The sequence below is a fragment of the Tachyglossus aculeatus genome, chromosome 25, assembly GCF_015852505.1.
Source record: "Tachyglossus aculeatus isolate mTacAcu1 chromosome 25, mTacAcu1.pri, whole genome shotgun sequence".
NCBI classification, from domain to species: Eukaryota; Metazoa; Chordata; class Mammalia; order Monotremata; family Tachyglossidae; genus Tachyglossus; species Tachyglossus aculeatus.
This window is the reverse complement of record NC_052090.1, coordinates 12,008,386-12,035,063: the sequence shown is the minus strand read 5'-3', so window position 1 is coordinate 12,035,063 and position 26,678 is coordinate 12,008,386. Positions and strand designations below refer to the sequence as shown.

The 26,678-nt window shown below is 46.0% G+C and overlaps 1 protein-coding gene across 1 annotated transcript in view; it reads right to left on the bottom strand.

Moving 5' to 3' along the window:
* Nucleotides 1-26,371, bottom strand: part of MAPRE2 (microtubule associated protein RP/EB family member 2) — a 131,830-nt gene extending 105,459 nt beyond the window's left edge. The window contains exons 1-2 of the mRNA XM_038766418.1: nt 26,303-26,371; nt 17,665-17,722 (exon numbers count right to left, since the gene is read on the bottom strand). The gene's annotated coding sequence lies outside the window, so the exon portion shown is untranslated. The remainder of the gene's footprint in view (nt 1-17,664; nt 17,723-26,302) is intronic.
* Nucleotides 26,372-26,678: the final 307 nt, after the last annotated feature.

Below are 26,678 nucleotides of genomic sequence, written 5' to 3'. Positions count from 1 at the left end.
TCTGAGCTACGGTAATAAAAAGAAAGCTGAAGCTATGATGATGAGGCCCTCCTCCCCGCAAATTGTGTATTTTCACTATTAAAAAGATTCATGTAAGGATGAAGCCCAAGCACCCATTCCTATTTTCCAGAAGAGGAAATTAAAGTTCAGAGAAGTCAGCTAAAGTAGGTTGGGAAAGCTGCATGGCCTAATGGATAAAGCACGGGCTTGGAAGCCAGAGAACCTGAGTTCTAATCCCAGCTCCACCACTTGCCTGCTGTGTGACCCTGGGCAAGCCACTTAACTTCTCTGTACCTCAGTTTCCTTAACAGCAAAATGGGGATTCAATACCTTTCATCCCGCCTACTCAGACTGTGAGCCCCATGTCAGACAAGGACAGTTCCACCTGATTAACTTGTATCTTTTCCAGCACTTAGAACAGGACTCAAAGGTCACCAATGACCTCCTGCTTGCCAAATCCAACGGCTCCTACTCTATCCTAATCCTCCTCGACCTCTCAGCTGCCTTCGATACCCTGGACCACCCCCTTCTCCTCAACATGCTATCCAACCTTGGCTTCACAGGTCCCGTCCTCTCCTGGTTCTCCTCTTACCTCTCTGGCCGTTCATTCTCAGTCTTCAATCCATACTTCACGCTGCTGCCTGGATCATCTTTGTGCAGAAATTCTCTGGGCATGTTTCTCCCCTCCTCAAAAATCTCCAGTGGCTGCCTATCTACGCATCAAGCCAAAACTCCTCACTTTCGGCTTCAAGGCTCACCATCACCTCACCCTCTGCTACCTCACCTCCCTTCTCTCCTTCTACAGCCCAGCCTGCACCCTCCGCTCCTCTGCCGCTAACCTCCTCATTGTACCTCGTTCTCGCCTGTCCCACCGTGGACCCCCGGCCCACATCCTCCCCCTGGCGTGGAATGCCCTCCCTCCACACATCCACCAAGCTACCTCTCTTCCTCCTTCAAAGCCCTACTGAAAGCTCACCTCCTCCAAAATGCCTTCCCAGACTGAGCCCCCCTTTTTCCTCTCCTCCCCATCCCCCCTGCCCTACCTCCTTCCCCTCCCCACAGCACCTGTATATATGTTTGTACAGATTTATCACTCTATTTTACTTGTACATATTTACTATTCTATTTATTTTGTTAATGCTGTGCATTTAGCTTTAATTCTATTTGTTCTGATGACTTGACACCTGTCCACATGTTTTGTTTTGTTGTCTGTCTCCCCCTTCTAGACTGTGAGCCTGTTGTTGGGTAGAGACCGTCTCTATATGCTGCCATATTGTACTTCCCAAGCACTTAGTACGGTGCTCTGTACACAGTAAGCGCTCAATAAATACGATTGAATGAATGAATGACTCGACACAGATTAAGTACGTCACAAATACCGTTGACAGAAAAAAAGTTCCAGATGTTGCAGAATTCCAAGCAACATGTGCTGTTCTTCAGGAACATTTTAAACTCTCACCTTCTCACATTTGACATCAGTAAATAATTTTCATCGGGTCAAAACATCTTCAATGTAAAAATTCACTGATTCTCTTCTCCAAGAGCAGCTGGGAATGGGACAGAAGGGTGGGAGGAATAAAAGGGTGGGGCCCGGAAACGGGCCCAAAAGGAACTGGGAAGTGATAAGCTGCTTAGCCCCAACATATGGGCCACTGGGTGGTGTACTGAGGATGAAGGAGCTCCCCAGAAGTCATAGCATTTATTATTCTCTTACTGTGTGCAGAGAATGGTACTAAATGCTGGGAAAGAATGCAAAGGTGGAAATTAGACATAGTCCCTCAGGGGTTCACCATCTAAGTAAGCTATTTAGCCGCTCAGCCGCAAGATCAATCAATCAATCGTATTTACTGAGTGCTTAGTGTGTGCAGAGCACTGTACTAAGTGCTTGGGAAAGTAAGAAAACAGAAAGCCCTGCAGGGAAAGGTGGGTGGGGACAACAAGTCTTCCTACTTCAACCATCCTGCTGAGATGGCCTGGATGAAGGCTCAGTGGAAGGAGCCCGGGCTTTGGAGTCAGAGGTCATGGGGTTCAAATCCCAACTCCACCAATTGTCAGCTGTGTGACTTTGGGCAAGTCACTTCACTTCTCTCGGGCCTCAGTTACTGCAACTGTAAAATGGGGATTAATACTGTGAGTCCACTGTGGGACAACCTGATCACCTTGTAACCTCCCCAGCACTTAGAACAGTGCTTTGCACATAGTAAGTGCTTAATAAATGCCATCATCATTATTATTATTATTAGTTTGACTGAGGGCTCCACTGATCTATTCACCACCTGCCACCCTCCCTGCCTCCCATTCAGTGTGAAGCATTCAGGGGCCAGGGCGGCTAGAAGAGGCTGAAGGGAGCAGTCCCCTTTCTCTTGGAAGATCCTCCTGGATCGCAGAATGAAGTTCACCTAACAGTGAACCTGCTGGGAGCAGGGGGCGATAAGGAATGTATGCAGAAACCAATTTTGCTATGTTCCCCGTTTTAAACCAAATTAACCCCCCAGATAATGCTTTTGCAAGTACCAGAAAGCAAGGAAGGACTGAGTTTTCCCTAAGCTTTCTCCCAGGAGAGAAAAAAAGAAAACATAACAGGAACGTGGAGCATCCTCTAAGGCCTCCAGGATACATGTACCAGAAGCTATGCTACTGCAGCAGACAGAGTCCCTCCCTGCTCTAAATTCCCTTCCTGCTCTAAATTTTCATGTGATCACACCAACATTTAGGTTTTACGAAATCTTAGGGTAACACATTAACACAGAGGGGAGGGTTGATAAATGCCCCTTTCCTCTAACTTTCTTGCCCAATTGCTACTACAGCCACTTTTATTAGTAGGCATTCTAGAGCACACAATGCTTTTGGAGTATTTTTAATTATACCCTAATTATTTCCAGTTACTGCCATATGAGGCAAACGCTTACTGAGTTTGTAGATCAAAGGTGTAGCTCAGTGAAATTTGGGTGAATCAATCTCCAGATGATTCAGTATTACAGACAAAATTAGCTCCCTGTCTTCCAATCCAGGGCTTAGACTACTGAACTGTGTCATTGCCTCACAGCTTTAATTTATGATTTTACCCCACCTCAAAAAAACAAGGTTTCCTGCAAGGGTGTGTCTTCTTTCGCTCTTTCGGGAGGGTGTTTCACCAAGGAAGATTAACCTGGGAATGATTAATCACACCCTTAATGAATAACTCAATAATTCAAAATGCTAAGGGGCAGTCCCACTGTGAAATTCATTCATTCATTCATTGTCTAAAAATGCTTTACAAATGGCTAATTCAGATCGAGGAAAGAAGAAAAATCAGCAGCTTTTGGACTCTACAAAGATCAGGAGGTGATACCCCAACATATCAGATAGCCTCTTTGAAAATTCATCCCACTCCTGAAGAGCAACTGAACATCTAACTACTCTAATTGGGCAACTCAAAGCACAAAACCTCTGATTCCATAACTATGGGGACTGTACTAAGGACTGGGTAGATAGAAAATAATCAGGTCAGATACATTCCCTGTTCCACAAGGCTAAATAGCAGAAATAAGAGGTACTGAAACCCCATTGTACAGATGAGGAACCTGAAGTGTGGAGAAATGAAGGGATCTGTCCAAAGCCACGTAACAGGCAAGTGGTGGAGCTGGGATTATTTAATATAGCTAAATGAATGTCTGTATCCAAATATGGGCAAATGGGGGCTTTATCGGAGGCCATTTTTACACTTTTTATTCTTTCTCATGATGAAAGCTCATGTAACAGATATGCCTAATATACCACTGAAAACTGGAGGCTCAGGAATCCAGTATCTCAACCAAGTACAGCAGTGAGTTGGTAACGCAGATTTAACTCAATCAGGGATACTGGTTCCCATTTAGTCCACATTAAAAACTAAACTGAAGTCAGGTGTGAACAAAGTGCTACTTGTACTCAGATGGAAGTCTCCAGGGATAAATACCAAAAACCCAAAAGCTTAAGAAAATTATATTCTCTTTAAAGCTTCCTTATGAAAGACAGACATGCTTCCTGTCGGGGTGGGACACAGACTGCACTTGGTAACCTGAATCTAAATGCCTAGCAAACGCCGGCACCAACACCTGCAGACCTGAACTGAGCCAGCTTGCCCATCCCAAAGGTATCATCATCATCATCAATGGTATTTACTGAGAGCTTACTGCAAAATAGTAAAAGTTACCATATATATATTAACTGCTACCTCTGTGCCCAAAACTGTACTAAACACTGAGGAAGATATGAGCAGTCATGACCTAGAGGAAAGAGTCAGAAGACCTGGGGGCTAATCCTGACTCCACCATTTATCTGCTGTGTCACCTTGGGAAAGTCACTTAATCAGTCAATGGCACTTATTGAGTTCTTATTGTATGCACAGCACTGTACTAAGCATTTGGGAGAGTACAACAGAGTTGGTAGACATGTTCCCTGCTTAGAGTCTAGAGGGTCAGAGCTCTTAAGACAGTTTCTGGAATTCTATCACACTTTCCTGGCAATTTATACCCACTTCTGCCAGGACAAGTATTTTCACTGTAGGTTTGGGCTAGAACCTCCTTAGGGAATTAGGGAGCATTTGTCCGAAAGTGAGCACAGGCCTGGAAGCCAGAAGGTCACGCGTTCTAATCTCAGCCCTGCCACTTGTCTGCTGTGTGACCTTGGGCAAGTCACTTCACTGCCCCCGCCTCAGCTTTCTCATCTGTAAAATGGGGATTGAGACTGTGAGTCCCATGTGGGACAGGGACTGTGTCAAATCCAATTTGCTTGTATCCACCCCAGTGCTTAGTATAGTGCCTGGCACATAGCAAGCACTTAACAGATAGCACAATTACTATTATCATTACAGCATAAGTTTTCCTTAATTGTGTGCTTTGCAGAAGTGCAACTCTCAGGTTATAGGACAACTTGGTGCACTCTGATTTGGAGAACCCGGTCTCATGGAGCACAGGCTTAATAGTCAGAGGACATCACCTGCCTGCTGTGGGACCTTGGCCAAGTCATTTAGCTTCTCAGGGCCACCATTTCCTCATCTGTAAAATGAGGATCAGAAACCGGTTCTCTCTCCCACTTAGACTGTGAGCCTGATGAGGGCGAAGGACTGTATCCAATCTGATTATCTTGTACCTAACCAGCATTTAGTGCAGTGCTTCATTCAATCATCTGTTGAGCAGTTCCTGTGTACAGAGTACTATATTAAATTCCTGGGAAAGTATGATAAAACAGAGTTGGCAGAGTTGGACACATACTAGTGCTTAACAAATACCGTAATAAAAAGAGATGAGCCACTTTGAACAAAGGGACTTCTACACTATACACTGTGCAACAAGGATTTAGGAAGAGATGCAGACTGACGCTCTTCTTTGTGCAACCGAATCTGTGACCTTTGCTTCATCACTCAGCTAAGGTAGATAAATATACTACATTCATGATCCCCACAGTGTCCCTATGGTGACAGGGACTGTGTCCAACCTGACCAACTTGTTTCTATCCCAGTGCTTAGAACTGTGTTTGACACATAGTAAGCCACAAACAAATACAACAGTAACAAGTAGGAAGAAGAATAGTTCAAAAAGGTGATGAAACACTGCTTTTGAACAGAACTGGGAAAGCCAATGGCATTTTTCAAAAGCACATTTAACCAAACTGCATGATTTTTCCATCTCTATTGCCTATTGTCTTGACAGAAAGCAGTACCAGTAGCCACTAGATCCTTTCAGATAAGTGCAAACAACATCCCTCCAGCACACAAACATTTCTTGTTATTCAAACACAACTTGACTCCAAACCCTCATTATAGTCCCTCTCCTTGAGGACTGAATCCTTTAGGGAATGGAGGCTCCCTCTATCCAATTCCCCCCGACCACACTCCTTTCCAATTTGGATCTTTCCAAAACGAAGACTCCATGTAGCTGATACCTTGATGAAGTATATATGCAAGTCCGCCCACCCTTCAATTGCGGTTGAGCCTATTCTGAAAGCACCAAAATTCCTGTGGGGAGATGCTAAACAGAGGTGGATAAAAGTGACTGGACTGTTCCTCTGAATAACCATCTGGGATAACAAGACACTGCAGTAAGTACACTTGACTTTCAAAACACAAAAATTTAAGAGATTACACGGGCAAGGAAGAAACGATACAAATCGAAAAGATGGTACTTTGAAAATGAGCCCCCGATCCTCACAGCTCTAACAGGTATTAACATCGTGACAAAAGGACTTCCAGAAAGGACTGGCGATCATTTTGTGGCTGGTTAAACGGCTTGCAGGCTGAGAATTAAAAAAAATCATTCTACAAGGCTGAGGTGAAAGGACCTGACAGAACAGGTTTCGCCTTCCACCTATAGGTCTCAGGTACCGCCACGAATACAGCATTCAGTTCCGAGGTCTGTGGTACGAACAGTTTGCGGCTGTGACCTATGGGTCACACCCACCTATAGAGAAGCAGTGTGGCTCAGTGGAAAGAGCACGGGCTTTGGAGTCAGAGGTCATGGGTTCGAATCCCGGCTCCACCACATGTCTGCTGTGTGACCCTGGGCAAGTCACTTAACTTCTCGGAGCCTCAGTTACCTCATCTGTAAAATGGGGATCATCATCATCATCAATCGTATTTATTGAGCGCTTACTATGTGCAGAGCACTGTACTAAGCGCTTGGGAAGTACAAATTGGCAACATATACAGACAGTCCCTACCCAACAGTGGGCTCACGGGGGATGACTGTAAGCCCCACGTGGGACAACCTGATCACCTTGTAACTCCCCCAGCGCTTGGAACAGTGCTTTGCACAGAGTAAGCGCTTAACAAATGCCATCATTATTACCTGGAGACTCATCTCCTGTCACCTGGACAGATTTAGGATGGAACAGAAACAATTCCTAAAAAGAGTCTCCTGACTCTGTGAACAGGGGTGCCTTCTCCCAGTCTCTGCTGTTGCATTGTTTCAATATTCCAGGAATACTGCCTACATCCCACTATGCTGATCTCCTGATGGCATGTCACTAGCCTGATGGGCTGATGACACAGGCACAGTGCTAAGCGCTTAGTACAGTGCTCTGCACATAGTAAGCGCTCAATAAATACAATTGATGATTGATGATGATGAGTTTCAAGGCTAAGTTGCCCCCTCTGGCCATATCACAAACATTCTTAGGGACCAGGGGGAGTGGGGAAGGGGGGCAGTTAAAGGGCTGGAAGAAGCACCAGCCTATCTACATTAACTCCTACTGTCCACTACTCCAGAATTTAGGTGATGCAGCATCCTGGCATCCTAGGTATCTATCAATCAATCAATAGTATTCACTGAGTGCTTACTGTGTGCAGAGCACTGTACTGAGTGCTTGGGAGAGCACATTATAACAATATAACAGAGTTGGTAGACACATTCCCTGTCCACAACTTCCCCTCTTATAACTGCAGGGAGAGGGGATTCAATAGTGTAGCTCTACTGCATTTCCCAGCAGGTGTGTTGTCAGGGCTGCTACGTTCCAACATTGAAGTAGCCAAATCCACACCCTTCGGTGATGAGGAAACTGAGGCACAGAGAAGCTATGGGACTTGAACGAGATCACAAAGCAGGCAAGGGGCAAAGGCAGGATTAGAACCTGCATCACCCGACCCCTGGGCTCCCCTAGGCCACTCTGCCATGATTTTGAGGAGTTCAAAGGCCACCCAGGAGGTTTGGTCATCTCAGGAAAATGAAGGGAAGGAACAATGGGGAAGACTATGAGGAGGAGGTGAGAGGATGGAGGGAATCCATCCAAATCTAAATATGGCAGTGACAGAAAGTCACTGTCATTACTGTAAGTTGGCAGGGCACCCTGACCCAGAAGTTCCATTGGGTTTGTTCTCAGAGAGAAGATGAAGTTCACTCACAGGGGCAGGAGGAGGAAAGGCCCCATTGCCTGACCAGTTGGTTTTGAGCTTGCAGTAGAGATACAAAAGACAAAAATACTGCTTTTTGAAAGTATGCAAGGTCACAACTGTTCTCACCATTCCCAAGTCTCAGAAGACTCAGTATGCCAGTCAATATTTCACAATCATTAAGCTGCTTTTTTTTGTGTTCCATGTGGTCCGTGGAGGTTATTGCAATCCTTTTCCAAGAACGCACAAAGTTTAATCAGTGCTCAGTAAATGCATCAGTGAGAAATGAGTGGCTAGCCTAAGTCTTTTCTAAAATTAGGTTACTGAATTATACACAAAAAATCAGGCTGGGGAAGCTATTTCAAGTCCTCAAACTGTACGTGTGTTGGCCTGATGGAAATACACCCATTTAAAAAAATATACTCAGATTTGAGTTCACATGCATTTTCACTGCATGTTTTGACTAGAACATTTTCAGGGAATTAGGAAACATTCGTCTGACAACGCAAGTCTGTTTGGGTGCAGCCTGCCTTGGGGTAGCAAGAAACGATGTGTGCACACCCACAAGGTACTGGACACCAATTCAGGATTTTGAAAAACTGTAACCTCTTGTAACAGAATAGCTGTTTGTACTGAATTTCTCTAGTGTCTGTGGACCTTTAAAGGAATGGGTGATGACAGTATACTAAGCACAGGCTAGCCTAACCTCACTGTAGAAACTGTCGAAACCCAAGCACTGTCACATGGACTAACAACGACCAGAAATCACCAACTCTCCAGAAATCATGAATCTCCAAAGACAGGAAGGACGGATGGACTGACTGACTGACTACTGGGCAATTCAACCTCAGTTCAATCCCTTCAGCCCCTGTTTGGCCAGAGGTCACTTCTGGGAAGAGTAGGTTAAATTAGGGTTGACTTCTTTACCCAGAGCCCCATATTTTCCTCCACATCAGGGGCACAGAGCTAAGTGGGGCTCTCGGACCCCTCTGTGCTCATTTAGGTACTTTTGTCCCTCCACCCCTCCTATTTTAAACTCAATACGTCATCTTTCTTCCACGTGACCATGCCCCGTTGGCAGAAACATGCTTCAGGCAAACAGGACCAGAGCTCTCGGGCACAGAAATAGCCTGCCCAAAAAAAGCCTGGGTAAAAGTCTACCCCACCTGAAGTTCTATTGCTCAGAAGACAGCCACTCGCAGTCCTACCAAAGGTCACTGGAGGAAGTGGGAGTCATTTTTTAGAAAAGGCTAATTGGAATCAATCAATTGTATTTATTGAGCGCTGACTGTGTGCAGAGCACTGTACTAACTGCTCGGGAGAGTCAATATAACAGACACATTCCCTGCCTAAAACGACTCTGAGGGGGAGACAGACATTTAAATAAATACATTACAGATATGTACATAAGTGCTTGTGGGGCTGAAGGGGGGCCGAATAAATGAAAGGAGGAAATCAGTGTGATGAAGAGGGGAGTGAGAGAATAGGAACTGAGAAAAGGAAACAAACAGGCACTAACTGCAGTATAGACTGCAAGCTCATTGAGAGCAGGAAATTTTTCAGCAAACTCTGCTGCACTGTGCTCTCCCAAGCACTTAGTACAGTACTCTCAGCACATAGTAAGCACTCACTAAACACACGTGATTAGTAGCTGTGTCAATCCTCTCCTTCATGTCCTGAGGTGAGTGGCTGAACAGTTTAATATCCTGTCTGGCTCTCTTCACCAATACCAGGGTCTGGGAGTAAATACAAAGTGCTGAAAGTATTCCTGCAAAATAAAGACATTAGCACTTGTGTCACAAGTGACACAGGGCAAGTCACTTCACTTCTCTGTGCCTCAGTCACCTCATCTGTAAAATGGGGATCAAGACTGTGAGTCTCAAGGGGGGACAAGGACTACAATTAACCCGATTTGCCTATATCCACCCCAGGGCATAGTACAATGCCTGGAACTCAGTAGGCACTTAAATACCGCAATTATTATTAATATTATCATTACTAAGGAGTGGATGGGAGAGGGATTGCTTCATAAGCCTGGACCATTCTGCCCTTCAAAAACTTGAAGATTCCATCTGCTCAAGTGACATCTCTCAAGTATTTGCTCATGTGACATCTTTCAAGTACTTGCAAATGCTGCAGGAGAATTAGAAATGTCCACCACCGCACAATCTGCCAGGTTCGTCTAGAGCTGCTTCACTTGCTTCCTTTTCCCCACTACCCTTTTCCTTTCTCCTCCTGCCAACTTGAAATATTTGAGTCCATTTATTCTTCATATGGTATCTACTTCAATTTAACTGGATCTTAAGCATATACAGTTACATTTTGTCCCCCTTGTCCCCAGAGACGTGCTACGGTTAGAATCAGAGATGTCAATTAGCTGCTTGCCAATAATTTGAGGCAAAGTAGCACTTAGCACTTGGGGCTGCTTAAAAGGTGTCACCTTCTATATTCTAAAACAAAAGGAAACCAACTACCCTTAGTGTCATGGGACGTAGTGTTTACAAGACAGTAGTTACAGTTTGTAGCCTCACATAAAAGAATAACACTAGGTTGCAAAGAAAAACTCATCATCATTAAAACTATTAAGTCCATCTGGGTATACGAGGAATGGGAAAGAAGAGGGTTTTAGTTATTTGCGTAGGTTCCCAGTCCTTAAATCTTCCAATCCTGGAAGTGAGAGGACTGAGGCCCATCTGTCATTTATGACAGAAGACCATCATTCAATCATATTTTTTGAACATATACTGTGTGTAGAGCATCATACTAAGTGCTTGGGAGAGAACAATATAACAGAGTTGGTAGACACATTCCTTGCCCACAGCAAGCTTCACTCTGCTGCCCGGATAATCTTTGTACAGAAATGCTCTGGGCATGTTACTCCCCTCCTCAAAAATCTCCAGTGGCTGACTGTCAACCTACGAATCAAGCAAAAACTCCTCACTCTTGGCTTCAAGGCTGTCCATCACCTTGCCCCCTCCTACCTCACCTCCCTTCTCTCCTTCTACGGCCCAGCCTGCACCCTCCACTCACCTCCTCACTGTGCCTCGTCCTCGCCTGTCCCACTGTCGACCCCCGGCCCACGTCCTTCCCCTGGCCTGGAATGCCCTCCCTCCACACATCCACCAAGCTAGCTCTCTTCCTCCCTTCAAAGCCCTACTGAGAGCTCACCTCCTCCAGGAGGCCTTCCCACACTGAGCCCCCTTTTTCCTCTCCTCCTCCCCATCCCCCTCTGCCCTACCTCCTTCCCCTCCCCACAGCACTTGTATATATTTGTATAGATTTATTACTCTATTTTACTTGTACATATTTACTATTCTATTTATTTTGTTAATGATGTGCATTCAGCTATAATTCTATTTCTTTTGACGATTTTGACACCTGTCGATATGTTTTGTTGTCTGTCTCCCCCTTCTAGACTGTGAGCCCATTGTTGGGTATGGACCATCTCTATATGTTGCCGACTTGTACTTCCCAAGCGCTTAGTACAGTGCTCTGCACACAGTAAGCACTCAATAAATACGACTGAATAAACGAACAAGCTAGTCCATCATGGAGTTGTACCGCAATAGCTGGCACCAGTGTCACTGGTCTAGTAATAATAATAATAATAATGATGGCACTTATTAAGTACTTATGTGCAAAGCACTATTCTAAGCGCTGGGGTGGTTACAAGGTGATCAGGTTGTCCCACGTGGGGCTCACAGTCTTAATCCGCATTTTACAGATGAGGTAACTGAGGCACAGAGAAGTTAAGTGACTTGCCCAAAGTCACAGAGCTGACAATTGGCAGAGCCAGGATTTGAATCCATGACCTCCGACTCCCAAGCCCGGGCTCTTTCCACTGAGCCATGCTGCTTCTCCTAGTATTCAACCTGTGTTTGGAAGGGTTCCCCTCCCACCAACCCCTTCTGGTTCTTTACCTAGTTAAGGAGTTGGGAATAAAGTAGTTGTACTATCCTTTCATTTCAGAACGGCCTGTGAGTCAGAGGACCTGAGTTCTAATTCCAGCTCCACCACTTGTTTGCTGTGCGACCTTGGGCAAGTCACTTCACTTCTCTGCGCCACAGTCAACATCTGTAAAATGGGGATTATGACTGTGAACCCTATGTGGGACATGGACTATGTCCAACCTGATTAGTTTGTATCTATCTCAGAGCTTAGTGCAGTGCCTGACACATAATAAACACTTAAATACCATTTTAAAAAAATCTTCTTCAGAGTAAGACTGTACACTAACAAATTAAAACCTCCCTCTCCTACTGAATAGGGATGGTTACTGTTTTCATTCTCTGTAGAGACAGCCTTGTTGTGCATAACAAAAGGCCAATTTAAAAGGACACCCTTATATAAGAAGGAAGCCCTGTAAAAGATAACGTTGACAATGACCAGTTTCAACGAGTTGCTACTAGTCAGATGATTTCCTTTTTAGAATCTTTGCTACTATTAAACTGGAATACTCCTGAGTGAGACAGAAATAATTTGACTTGAAAATATAATTTGATTATGGCTCATAAGGCAAAGATTCTACGGGCCAAGGAATTTATTTTCAACAAGTTCTTCTAACCAAGTCTGAAATTGCCTGTTGTACAGCATTAAATCCAGATAGGGGATAATGAGAGTCTGTGTTTTCTACCCGATTAATGACCCTTATGAAAGACACTAAATAAAATGTGAGCAAGCAGTTTAATATAGAAAAAGGGACATCTTATTCTTTTGAAAACAATCTGCTGACTGTTGCACTGGTTTCAAATTTTATACCTCTTTACTCAGGCTAAGAAATGTATCCTCTTGGATAAAACCTATCTTGTCCTAGGCTACACCGTTTGGGAGTTTGTTTTATTTAATAGCTCTAAAGTGTGAGAGAATGTGGTCTTTAATAAACTTTAATCTCCATTCAAAGATAGAATTAATTCCCTTTGTTATGACCAGAAATGGCTTATCTTCTTCATAACTCCCTCAGGCAATCGCATGAGGCTCTCCTGGCATAAGAAAGGATATTTCTTGGATTATTAAGTGGCTATTTATCATTTTCATAAGGATAGGAAACAAAGGAGTCTATCTGTGGGGATTGGGAGATCAGAAACGAGACACCCAAATCAATATTTAAATCCAAACCATTCATCTTGTGCCATCACTACAAGGAAAAACTGTGGACTAAAGCTCTAAATTAGCAGTGTGCTGTTTTAATAAATGAAATATATTGCAGTTGGGAATGGTGGGCTGGAGGAGCAATCCGGAGAAACTTCTGTTTAGGTAGTTGCATTAATAAGTTCTAGAAAATAAAGTAATGTAATTCAGGTGATTTTTCCATATGGTATATACTCAGCAGTAATGATTTTAAGGGATAATTTTCCTGGGGAATTAATAGTTTTAAAACAGCAGAGCCAGATCTCGGCTAGCCCAGAGCAATTAAGGGATCAACTTCAGGGCACAGGGTGAAGTTTCAAGACCAAATCCTCGACTGCCCAGGCCAGAAGGAATTAGAAACTTTGTTAGGCACTCTGCTTCTCCTCTTCCTGCCCAGAAGCCAAAGTGAGAGCCCTGGAATGGCTCCTACCTTGCCTAGAGAAGCAGCGTGGCTCAGTGGAAAGAGCACGGGCTTTGGAGTCAGAGGCCATGGGTTAAAATCCCAGCTCTGCCACTTGTCAGCTGTGTGACTTTGGGCAAGTCACTTCTCTTCTCTGTGCCTCAGTTACCTCATCTGTAAAATGGGGATTAAGACTGTGAGCCCCCCGTGGGACAACCTGATTACCTTGTAACCTCCCCGGTACTGAGAACAGTGCTTTGCACATAGTAAGTGCTTAATAAATGCCATTACTATTATTATTAAAGAAGGGACAAGAGCCAGAAGTTAGAGCACTCTATGGGAAATTTCATAGGACAGTGGGAAAAGTGTTCACTCCCCAAGCCAAACTCTTTCTTGCTCCCATTACTCCTGCAGCTTCTGCCTCTCCCTTTCTCTTTTTTTTTAAATAGGGTATTTGTTAAATGCTTACTGTGTGCCAAGCACTGTACTAAGTGCTGGGGTAGATACACAGTAATCAGGTTGGACCCAATCCTGGTCCAACATGGAGCTCACAGTCTTAATCCCCATTTTACAGATTTACAGATGAGGTAACAGGCACAGATAAGTGACTTGCCCAAGGTCACACAGCAGGAAAGCAGCAGAGCTGGAATTAGAATCTAGTTCCTTCTGGTCTTTAGAGCTTCTCTATTCTATTTATTCTATTTATTTTATTTTGTTAATATGTTTGGTTTTGTTCTCTGTCTCCCCCTTCTAGACTGTGAGCCCACTGTTGGGTAAGGACTGTCTCTATATGTTGCCAACTTGTACTTCCCAAGTGCTTAGTACAGTGCTCTGCACACAGTAAGCGCTCAATAAATACGATTAATTGATTGATTGATTGACTCCCAGCTTACCCCAAGTAATACTGCTGAGGGAGGAGAGGAGCCATCAAGCTCTCCTACCTGGCTCTCTCCTTCCCCACCTCCTTCACTACTCTTCACAAGTGCCCATCTGCACAACCTCTCATGTCCCTCTGGCCAGATATCTGGGGCACTTATTCCCCTGGCTCTTCCTTGCTGAGGCCACCTCTGTGCTCTGGGAAAAAGGGGTGCGAAGTGAAATGTATTGCTAGCCAAAAGTCTGGGACCTTCCCTGCCTTCTACATAGGCACAGTAAATTATTTTAATGAGTCGCTTCTTCCACCAGGGAACAAAACTGAGGTGTGTGCACTTCTGCTCCTTCTTCATTTCATCTGAGGGGTTACCTGAGTCCTTCCCTTAGATAGATTTGCCCAAAATACAAAGCAGAGTATCCTGGAAGCAAATGCATGGTTTAAAGTGGCTTTGGTGAAAGCCAGACCAAAGCAAAAGCTGGTTACAAATATCACAATGATAAATAATAATAATGACAATAATGTATTTGTTAAGCACCTACTATATGATAATAATGATAATGACAATGATGGCATTTGTTAAGCGCTTACTATGTGCAGAGCACTGTTCTAAGCGCTGGGGGTGGATACAAGGTGATCAAGTTGTCCCACATGGGGCTCACAGTCTTAATCCCCATTTTACAGATGAGGTAACTGAGGCTCAGAGAAGTTAAGTGACTTGCCCAAGGTCACACAGCAGACATGTGGCGGAGCCAGGATTCAAACCCATGACCTCTGACTCCAAAGCCCGTGCTCTTCTCCACTGAGCCACGCTGCTCGCACTGCACTAAATGCTGGGGTAGGTACAAGATAATCAGGTTGGATTCAGTCCCTTTCAAACATGGGGCTCACAGTCTAAGTAGGAGGGAGTAGGATCTAATCCCCATTTTACAGATGAGGAAACTGAGGCAGAGAGAAGTTAAGTGACTTGTCCGAGATCACATAGCAGGGATGTGGCAGAGCCAAGATTAAAACCCAAGTCCTCCGACTTTCAGGCCCTCTTTCCATTAGACCATGTTGTTTCTCGAACTGTTATCTGATCTACATTTCTGCCGATCCTTAAAGTAACTTCCCCTGCCTAAACAGACTAGTGTCCATCTACTCTGCCTCAGACAAGCATAAAATTCCAGAGCAATCCTTGAGCCTGGGGATTGAGTTGGGTTGGCACCAAGCTGAACCCAGTTGGTTCTGGCTAGGCTCAGACATTCAGTGCCACTCAAGCACCAGTGGCATAGGGGTTTCAGGCCCGGGGTCTAATGCCTGCGATACAGCCACTCTGTGGTAACTGCCTTCAAGCTACATCCTCTGTCCTTTCTTACCACCCACTCCCTGAAATACTCACTCCATCTCCCAGGGAAGTGAATCCCAGACAGTTTGGTCTGGGCACGCATTCAGTGAATCTGGAGCAGACCGAGCCACAGATTTCCTGCCAATGTGGGGGCTCTAGAGGGTAGAGGGTGCTTGGATTTTTCCAGAACTGATCAAGGCAAGCCTTGGTCTCATGAAGGAGAAAATTATTTGAGTGCTTATGACCATGCCAACCAGGCCAAAGTCTTTTCCTAAAGCTTTTCTACTGTGGAAAATAAATGAATTCATTCACTACAGGCTGCAAGCATGACTTGGAGCTACTTTTAAGACTGGCTTCTACCCAAAATATAGCAATTCAGTCCAGTCAGTGAGTCTTGGAAAAACAGCTTAACCCAAGCCACAGGTTTGTCGTCTGCCATTGCTTTTGGGCCAGGAGAGAAGCCTGGAGCATATGCTAAATGCTAACTGCAGGGCACTTTCACCAAATCCCCACTAGCTTCTAGGGAGAGGAGGTTAGTGTGTTTACAGTGGGGCAGGAGGGTGCATCTGAAATGGTGGGGAATTAGGTTCCTCTTCTCCCTCCCTGAACATAGAGAAAAGGCATTTGTAAGAGGTTGGTAGGGAGGACGCAAAACACAAGTCACAACAGCATCACCAGACACAACTACCCTGTCTACTGGCTTGATCCTCAATTGAACACTCTCAGAGCAAGGATTTTAGGTTTTGCTTTCCCCCAACTCCTGGGTTCTATTTTTTTTTTTTGAGAATTGATGAGAAGTAGATAGGACAGGGTCCAACCCTCGAATGAGAAGGGACTGGACAAAATGGATGCATGTCAAGGAATGGGCAGAATGCCTGTCTTTCAAAAAATGAGCTTTTATTTATAGGTCCTGTCACATGTGCTTTGAGGCTGAGGGTCTTGGCACAGGGCACACACAAATGCAATGTTATCAACTACGTTTACAACAGTTGCAAACCCTGTGTATTGTGTGCATGTGTGTATTTTCCAAACTGACAGATTCAGCTGTGAGGACTCACAAAGGAGGGAATGCCAGACTAGTGCCAAGCAATAGCAACGCCCAACAGAACACAGCCACACTATTATTTTCTGAACCTGTTACCCAAACGGATGCAGCCGTGAATTAAACTCTACAAAAAGAGCTGATCTTCAAATTTAGAATCGAGGACCAAACCTGTGAGCTAAGCATATTCTTTGGTGTCCAATCTGATGTCCCAATTCATTCACTCATGGCCAGTATCCATGGTCATGGATAAGACATGGATCAAGAAAATTATGAAAAACTACAGGCTGAGAACCCAGTTTTTAGCTGAGGATACTTATCAACGTGGCATTTATCAGCTATTTTAAATCTGTAACTCTTTGCAACTTACCAAGAAAACCCGAGACTAATACATCTTTCAACCAACAAACAGTCCCCTGCTGCAGGGATTTTCAACGGAGAAAGATTTAGGGCTACATGATGATCAGAGCGGAACACATTCAATCTCACCCATATTATATACTAGAATGTGCCAGGTCCATCATTTAAGCTAGCTGACAAATAAGGTGACTCTAAGGTGACAAGAATGAGGTAATGCGAGGTTATTAGCACTTTTCATCTTCCCAAATCTAATGGTTATGTCTGTCTCACCAGCACATGACACGTGCTAAGATCCAGCATAAGCGCATGTCTAGGGTTTAGTGAGGAAGCTACATCAGGTTCTGGATAAAGCTGATCACTACTAGATTTAGACAAACAAGTCTTCTCTGCCCACTTGCCTCTTGCCCTGTTTTAGGCAAGGGATGGGGTCACGGGGGGTGGTAGGAGTGTGGTACTTTCCCCAAGCATTTAGTACAGTACTCTGCACACAGTAAGCGCTCAATAAATTCGACTGAATGAATGAATGGTGAGGGGACTGTGGCACTACTAGGCATATGCAGTGAATCTCCTTGGGCTGCTGGGACTACAGTGAATGGCCATGCCAACAAGAAGCTACTCCAATCCCACTTATGTAAAGCTAAAAATTGGACCAATCCATTTGGGGGAAGAAAAATGATGTTTGGGAACTCACCAGCTGGCCAATTGGTGTTCACGATTTTTACTGGATTTAAGAGATATGATGGAAGAGGCTGGAAGAAAAAAAAAAGATTTTTGAATACCAGGTTACAATGTTAGAAAAAAACCCAAAAAACTTAAGTAGGACCTCTTAGTAAATGCTGTTTAAAAGCTAGTTCTCAAATGGCATGGGTATGTCAAGTTAAATACTATTTCCTTCCAGTTCTTCAACATTTTCTCAAGTTTTATAGTTTCTCTCAACCTGTTGCTCAGGACCACTGAAGTGCTTTTTAACTCAGAAAAATGTTTCTTTTTTCCCCACAGAGGGGGGCATTCACCCTAAGCACAAATACAAGGAAGATGGTGGGTCAGCCTCTGGAGCAGGGAGTCCAAAGGATGGTCCTCAACAGGTACCCAAAGCAACCCTGCTGTTCCTGGCTGCTTTCTGAACATAGAAAGGAGGCCAGGGAGAACACTACTGCAAAAGTTATGTTGGTCTCTGCAAATCACTGGGTAAAAGAAAAGCAGCTAGGAAGGGTAGTGCTTCCCATCTAAAGCCTGTCTGATGCCTTTCAGTGGAAAAACACTGAGAAGCAGCGTGGCTCAGTGGAAAGAGCACGGGCTTTGGAGTCAGAGGTCATGGGTTCAAATCTCAGCTCTGCCAATTGTCAGCTGTGTGACTCTGGGCAAGTTACAACTTCTCTGTGCCTCAGTTACCTCATCTGTAAAATGTGGATTAAGACTGTGAGCCCCCCCGTGGGACAACCTGATCACTTTATAACCTCCCCAGTGCTTAGAACAGTGCTTTGCAATAGTAAGCGCTTAATAAATGCCATTATTATTATTATTATTATTATTTAAAGAGAGTGGAGCAATGTTTCAAGAAAACTAATACTGATTGAAAGCCAGAATCTTGCCTGGTCTGGCAATTGCCTAAGGGCTGTGTTGGGCTGGAACAAGGGAAAGAGGCTTTAAAAAAAAACAGTATCTGTTAAGATGCTGTACTTTGGGCTAGAATATAATTTTTTATGGCACTTCTTAAACACTGTACTAGGCACTGGGGTAGATAGAAGGTAATCAGGTACCTCAAGAGTCTCACAGTCTTAATTCCCATTTTACAGATGAGGCAACTGAGGCTTGATGAATGACTTGACCAAGGTCATTCAGCAGACAAGTGGCAGAGCCAGGACTAAAACCCAGGTCCTTCTGATTCCCAGGCCTATGGTCTATCCATTAGGCCACACTGCTTCTTAAGGTGGATTCAAGTAATCAAGCCAGACACAGTCCCTGTCCATAATGGACTCATGGGGCGCATGGCCTGAGTAGACGGGAGTAGGATTTAATCCCCATTTTACAGATGGGGTAATGGAGGCACGGAGAAGTTTACGTGACTTGGCAGAAGTCATATGGTAGGCAAGTGGCAGAGCTGGAATTAGAACCCAGGTCCTCTTACTCCCAGGCCCGCGCTATCTCCATTAAGCCATTATCATTATTATTATTATTATTATTATTTATTATTATATGTGTTTAGCACTTACAATGCACCAAGCACTGTTCTAAATGGTGGAGCAGCTACAAAATAATCATCATCATCATCATCAATCATATTTATTGAGCACTTACTATGTGCAGAGCACTGTACTAAGCACTTGGGTAGTACAAATTGGCAACATATAGAGACAGTCCCTACCCAACAGTGGGCTCACAGTCTAAAAGGGGGAGACAGAGAACAAAACCAAACATACTAACAAAATAAAATAAATAGAATAGATATGTACAAGTAAAATAAATAAATAGAGTAATAAATATGTACAAACATATATACATATACACATATATACACTATATATATATATATACATACATATATACATAATGTATATATATATATATACATAATCAGGTTGGACACAGTCCCTGTCCCACCTGAGGCTTACATTTCAAGGTACGAGGGAGTAGGATTCAATCCCCATTTTGCAACTGTGGAAACTGAGGCACAGAAAAGTTAAATGACTTGCCTAAGGACACACAGCAAGCAACTGGCAGGGTCAAGATAGGAACCCAGGTCCCTTGATTCCCAGGCCCATGTTCTTTCCATTAGGCCACGCTGCTTCCCAAGAGGATGGCGCCTTCTATCTCTTTTTCTCCTCCCTCTGCCCTGACCCCCCCACCCAACCACCCCTGGCACATTTCAGGCTTCCTGAAATCAGGCATGATGGGGAATGGATGAAGAAAAAGGGGAGATGAGAATTGTGGACACCAGACTTGTGCAATGCTTTGCAAGTCCTTCTGGAACTGCAAGTCTCAGTAGCACACAGGATACAGGACCATAGAAGTATGATCCCTTCCCTTCCACTCATTCAATAATACTGAGTGCTTACTGTGTGCCCTGCACTGTACTAGGCGCTCCCAGAATTCAAATGGGGCTCACTTAAAGAGGAAAGTGTGTTGAGGCAGAACCGTGTTGCACATGAGTCAGACCTGGAATGGTTAAAGAAGAGCCCCGGAACTTCAGCCCATTCAGGCCTACCACAGAGTTCCTCTAACTGGTTGTACTTCAGAAACCATTTCTATTTTCGGCAGCTCCCAACGCCCTGGCCCAACAGATAAACACGTTTTCCCGTAGCTCCGGACTTTACTCTATGCCTCGGTTTCATTTATGACATTTCTTCACAAGCTTATTTATGGGCCTGAAGCAATACCACAAATCTAATGACATTCAAAAAGCAATGCTCTTCAGCTTATCATACAACTTGTCTGTGGTTCTCATTCACTGAAACCGAGTGAAGGAAAATGTTTCCACCTGGAATTCCATGTCTCCCGAAATGATTAACAGGTGAGAGGTACAAGAAAGAGGTAGACTAGGGTTGTGACAGAGATGTTACCTCAGAGATTAAAGTTGCAGCTTCCTGATGAGTCTGGCATGTGTGAGTGAGTGAGTGAGAGTGTGTGTGTGTGTGTGTGTGTGTGTGTGTGTGTGTGTGTGTGTGTGTGTGTGTGTGTGTGTGTGTGTGTGTGTGTGTGTGTGTGTGTGTGTGTGTGTGTGTGTGTGTGTGTACACCCCAAGTGGTAATTACTTCCCATGCAAGGAGAGTACAGCATGCTGATTCACCAGCCTGCCAGCCTTGGGTGCGTTCCCTGGCAAGAGGAAACCTTAACATTAGTCATCGCCTTGAATTAAAGTTTTGAACGCATCTCCCCTAACAACGATGCAGGAATTGGATGCTTCTCAAGGGAACTGCGGTGTTCAAGACAGCATTGGGCTGCAGGGGGATGATGCAAAATACCGTGGTGTGTTTCCTCCTTTGGATGGAGCAAGGGGAAGTTCCGCTGACGGATCTGCCCCGGTTCCTGCTGCCCGGGGAGACCGTGGTCTGCTACATGGGGCAGCTGCTACTCAATCATCTTCCCCTCACCCACCTTGGGGGGCAAGCCAGCCCCCCAGCCCTTGGTTTTCCCCAAGGCTTTGCATTTCCAACACAAGATCCTAGATCTTAAGTTACCCAATGTGGATGTGAAACATTCCCCTGAAACTTCCCAGCACTACATATGGCTAGTCATTTCAACACCTGCTGACACACACACTGCTTGCTCCCTTCCAGAGTCCGAGATGGACTGGCAATGGACACAAGGCATGTCCCTGACGTTGTCTGGCCGGCTGCATCCGAGCCAGGTGAGAGCTCCATGCCAGTCCTGTGGAGAATATCCCTTGTCCAAAGATGGCCCAGGGAGACCGAGGCTGGCTCAGGGACACTGAGGCCAGCCCAGGGCGACCAAGGCCACCTGAGGGTGGAACGAGGCTGGCCCAGGGGACCGAAACTATGCTAATGAAATCAAGGGTGGGGCAGCCTGCTGCCACAGCAGTGCATTGGCTTAAGGTTTTAACCCATTCCTTTTTCAGAAATGAATCACGTCATGCATTCCAAGCTCTGCAGACCAGTCTTCTCCGGACTCCAGCTCCACAGAACAGGTTTCAGCCTAGAGATGCCCGAGGAGCAGGCCAGGGGACGAGGATGCAGAGTTCTTATCCAACAGGATCCAAACCCGAACCCCCCTTCTGAATCTTAATGCCCCCACCCTGTCCCCAACTACTGGTTTGGGTTTTCTTTTTCTTGCCCAAGGGGGTCTGGTCCAAGAGGAGGCATAAAGGTTGGACAAAACCTAGAATCCTGCTGGACCAGCTCTCTGTTCAGTCCCCTTTTTCCGGCTGAGTGCTGGGTTGCCGCCTGGCACACAAAAAGCTCAGTTTCCAACCTTTTCTGCCCCGTGCCCTTCTATGCTCCTCAATCGCAACTGCGCTATAGGGAGTTCATTCATTCAGTTGTATTTACTGAGCGCTTACTGTGTGCAGAGCACTGTACTAAGGGCTTGGAAAAGTCCAATGCAGCCATAAAGGGTGCCAATCCCTGCCCACGAAGAGCTCACCGGCGAAAAGAGAAGGGCCCAGAGCTCTGGCACACCCACTTTCTCTTTCGCTCCTGGGGGCGATGCTGCAGGCCTGCATGGACAGAGCCCATCCAGCTCCCCCCCGGGACTTGGTAGGATGGCCGGACACCCAGCTGGACACCCTGTCGAGGAGGGTAAGTGGCTTAAGGCATCTCCATCACAAACCCAGCTGGGGCCGGTCAGAGTGCAGGCCACCGGGGAAGAGGAGGGAGAGAGAGGGGGAAGGGGCATTCGTTCATATTTATTGAGCGCTTACTGTGTGCAGAACACCGTACTAAGCGTTTGGTAAGTACAACACAGCAGTGAAGAGAGACCACCCCTGCCCACAACGGGCTTCTAGTGGGGGGGACACACACAGACACATGGATGCCAGTACCCAGGCATTGATATAAATCAACAGAATGATGAGGTTGGACCCAGTCGGTGCCCCACACGGCGCCCACGGCCAGTTCTGGCCGGTGTTCGGCCAAGGTGCCCGCTGCAGGGCCCCGGGGCGGAGGGAGCCGCCGGACTCCGAGCCCGTCTTTGGGTGGGGACCATCTCTGTTGCCAACCTGTCCTTCCCAAGTGCTTAGTCCAGTGCTCCGCACATAGTCAGCGCTCAATCAATATCACTGAATGAATGAATTGTCCTTCCCAAGCGCTTAGTCCAGTGCTCCGCACACAGTCAGCGCTCAATCAATACGATTGAATGAATGAACGAACTGTACTCTCCCAAACGCTTAGTCCAGTGCTCCGCAAGTCATTGCTCAATCAATGATTGAACGAATGAATTGTCCTTCCCAAGTGCGTAGTCCAGTGCCCTGCACAATCAGCGCTGAATCAATACGATTGAATGAACGCACTGTACTCTCCCAAGCGCTTAGTCCAGTGCTCCACACAGTCAGCGCTCAATCAATACGGTTGAATGAATGAACGAATTGTCCTTCCCAAGCGCTTAGTCCAGTGCTCTGCACAGTCAGCGCTCAATCAATACGGTTGAATGAATGAATGAATTGTACTCTCTCAAGCGCTTAGTCCAGTGCTCCGCACAGTCAGCGCTCAATCAATATGACTGAATGAATTGCTCTTTCCAAGCCCTTAGTCCAGTGCTCTGCATACAGTCAGTGCTCAATCAATACAATTGAATGAACTAATGCACTGTACTCTCCCAAGCGCTTAGTCCAGTGCTCCACACACAGTCAGCGCTCAATCAATACGATTGAATGAATTGTATTTTCCAAGCGTAGTCCAGTGCTCTGCATACAGTCAGCGTTCAGTCAATACGACAATGAACGAATGAACTGTACTCTCCCAAGTGCTTAGTCCAGTGCTCCGCACACAGTCAGCGCTCAGTCAATAAGACTGAATGAATGAATTGCATACAATGCTCTGCACACAGTCAGCGCTCAATCAATACGATTGGATGAACTGTATTTTCTAAGCGTAGTCTAGTGCTCTGCACACCGTCAGCACTCAATCAATACGATTGAATGAACTACTATGTTTTGTTTTGTTGTCTGTCTCCCCCTTCTAGACTGTGAGCCCGCTGCTGGGTAGGGACTGTCTCTATATGTTGCCAACTTGTACTTCCCAAGCGCTTAGTACAGTGCTGTGCACACAGTAAGTGCTCAATAAATACAATTGAATGAATGAATGCTCTCCCAAGCGCTTAATCCAGTGCTCTGCACACAGCGCCCAGTCAATACGACTGAATGAATTGCATACAGTGCTCTGCACACAGTCAGCGCTCAATCAATACGATTGAATGAATGGTATTTTCCAAGCGCTTAGTCCAGTTCTTCTAGACTGTGAGCCCACTGTTGGGTAGGGACTGTCTCTATATGTTGCCAACTTGTACTTCCCAAGGGCTTAGTACAGTGCTCTGCACACAGTAAGCGCTCAATAAATACGATTGATTGATTCTTCTAGACTGTGAGCCCGCTGTTGGGTAGGGACCGTCTCTAGATGTTGCCAACTTGGACTTACCAAGCGCTTGGTGCAGTGCTCTGCACACAGTAAGCGCTCAATAAATACGATTGAATGAACAAATGAACTGTACTCTCCCAAGCGCTTAGTCCAGTGCTCCGCACCCAGTCAGCGCTCAGTCAATACGACTGAATGAATGAATTGCACAGTGCTCTGCACACAGTCAGCGCTCAATCAATACGATTGAATGAATGGTATTTTCCAAGCACTTAGTCCAGTTCTTCTAGACTGTGAGCCCGCTGTTGGGTAGGGACCGTCTCTAGATGTTGCCAACTTGTACTTCCCAAGTGCTTAGGACACTGCTCTGCACACAATAAGCGCTCAATAAATACGAATGAATGCTCTCCCAAGCGCTCAGTCCAGTGCTCCGCACACAGTCAGCGCTCAGTCAACCCGACTGAATGAATGAATTGCATAGTGCTCTGCACACAGTCAGCGCTCAATAAATATGAATTGCATACAGTGCTCTGCACGCAGTCAGCTCTCAATCAACACGATCGAATGAACGGTGTTTTCCAAGCGCTTAGTCCAGTTCTTCTATCAATCAATCGTATTTATTGAGCGCTTACTGTGTGCAGAGCACTGTACTAAGCACTTGGGAAGTCCAAGTTGGCAACACATAGAGTCGGTCCCTACCCAACAGTGGGCTCACAGTCTAGAAGGGGTAGACAGACAACAAAACCAAACATATTAACAAAATCAAATAAATAGAATAGATATGTACAAGTAAAATAAACAAATGTAGAGTAATAAATACGTACAAACATATATACAGGTGTTGTGGGGAAGGGAAGGAGGTAAGGCGGGGGGGGATGGAGGGGGAGAGGAAGGAGGGGGCTCAGTCTGGGAAGGCCTCCTAGACTGTGAGCCCGCTGTTGGGTAGGGACAGTCTCTACATGTTGCCAACTTGGACTTCCCAAGCGCTTAGCACAGTGCTCTGCACACGGTAAGCGCTCAATAAATACGACTGAATGGATGCTCCGCACGCAGTCGGCGCTCCCCCTCGTCCCCCTCTCCATCCCCCCGTCTTACCTCCTTCCCCTCCCCACAGCACCTGCATATATGTTGGTACGTATTTATTACTCTATTTATTTATTTATTTTACGTGTACATATCTATTCTATTTATTTGATTTTGTTAATACGTTCGGTTTCGTTCTCTGTCTCCCCCCTTCTAGCCTGTGAGCCCGCTGTTGGGTAGGGACCGTCTCTAGATGCTGCCAACTTGGACTTCCCAAGCGCTTAGTCCAGTGCTCTGCTCACAGTAAGCGCTCAATAAATACGACTGATTGATTGATTCCCCCTCCTAGACTGTGAGCCCGCTGTTGGGTAGGGGCTGTCTATGTTGCCAACTTGGACTTCCCAAGCGCTTAGTCCAGTGCTCTGCACACAGTAAGAGCTCAATAAATACGATTGAGTGATTGATTGATTCCCCCTTCTAGCCTGTGAGCCCGCTGTTGGGTAGGGACCGTCTCTAGATGTTGCCAACTTGGACTTCCCAAGCGCTTAGTACGGTGCTCTGCACACATTAAGCGCTCCATAAACATGATTGAGTGAAGGACTGATTCCCCCTTCTAGCCTGTGACCCCGTGTTGGGTAGGGACTGTCTATGTTGCCAACTTGGACTTCCCAAGCGCTTAGTCCGGTGCTCTGCACGCAGTAAGCGCTCAATAAATACGATTGATTGATTGATTCCTCCTTCTAGCCTGTGAGCCCGCTGTTGGGCAGGGACCGTCTCTCTATGTTGCCAACTTGGACTGCCCAAGCGCTTAGTCCGGTGCTCTGCACACAGTAAGAGCTCAGTAAATACGATTGAGTGATTGATTGATTCCCCCTTCTAGCCTGTGAGCCTGCTGTTGGGGAGGGACCGTCTCTGTATGTTGCCAACTTGGACTTCCCAAGCGCTTAGTCCGGTGCTCTGCACACAGTAAGAGCTCAATAAATACGATTGAGTGATTGATTGATTCCCCCTTCTAGCCTGTGAGCCTGCTGTTGGGTAGTGACCGTCTTTATATGTTGCCAACTTGGACTTCCCAAGCGCTTAGTCCGGTGCTCTGCACGCAGTAAGCGCTCAATAAATACGATTGAGTGATTGATTGATTCCCCCTTCTAGCCTGTGAGCCCGCTGTTGGGTAGGGACCGTCTCTCTATGTTGCCAACTTGGACTTTCCAAGCGCTTAGTCCGGTGCTCTGCACGCAGTAGGCGCTCAATAAATACGATTGATTGATTGATTGGACTCACCTGCTGCTGCTGCTGCTGCTGCCGGTGGTGTTGGTGCCGGCGGTGTGGACGGTGTCGGTGCAGGGCGGCGGTGCCCCGGCGCTGCCAGCTGGCAGCTTTGTTTCCTCCCCCTCCGCCCCGCCCCGCCCCGGGCACGTGACCGCCGCCCGCGGGCGCGCTCCCGGCCGCCGCCGCCGCGGGGGCGCGCGCGGGGGCGCGCGCCCGACACGCCCCCCCCCCCCCCCCCACATCATCATCAATCGTATTTATTGAGCGCTTACCGTGTGCAGAGCACTGGACTAAGCGCTTGGGAAGTCCAAGTTGGCAACATCTAGAGACAGTCCCTACCCAACAGCGGGCTCACGGTCTAAAAGGGGGAGGCAGAGAACAGAACCAA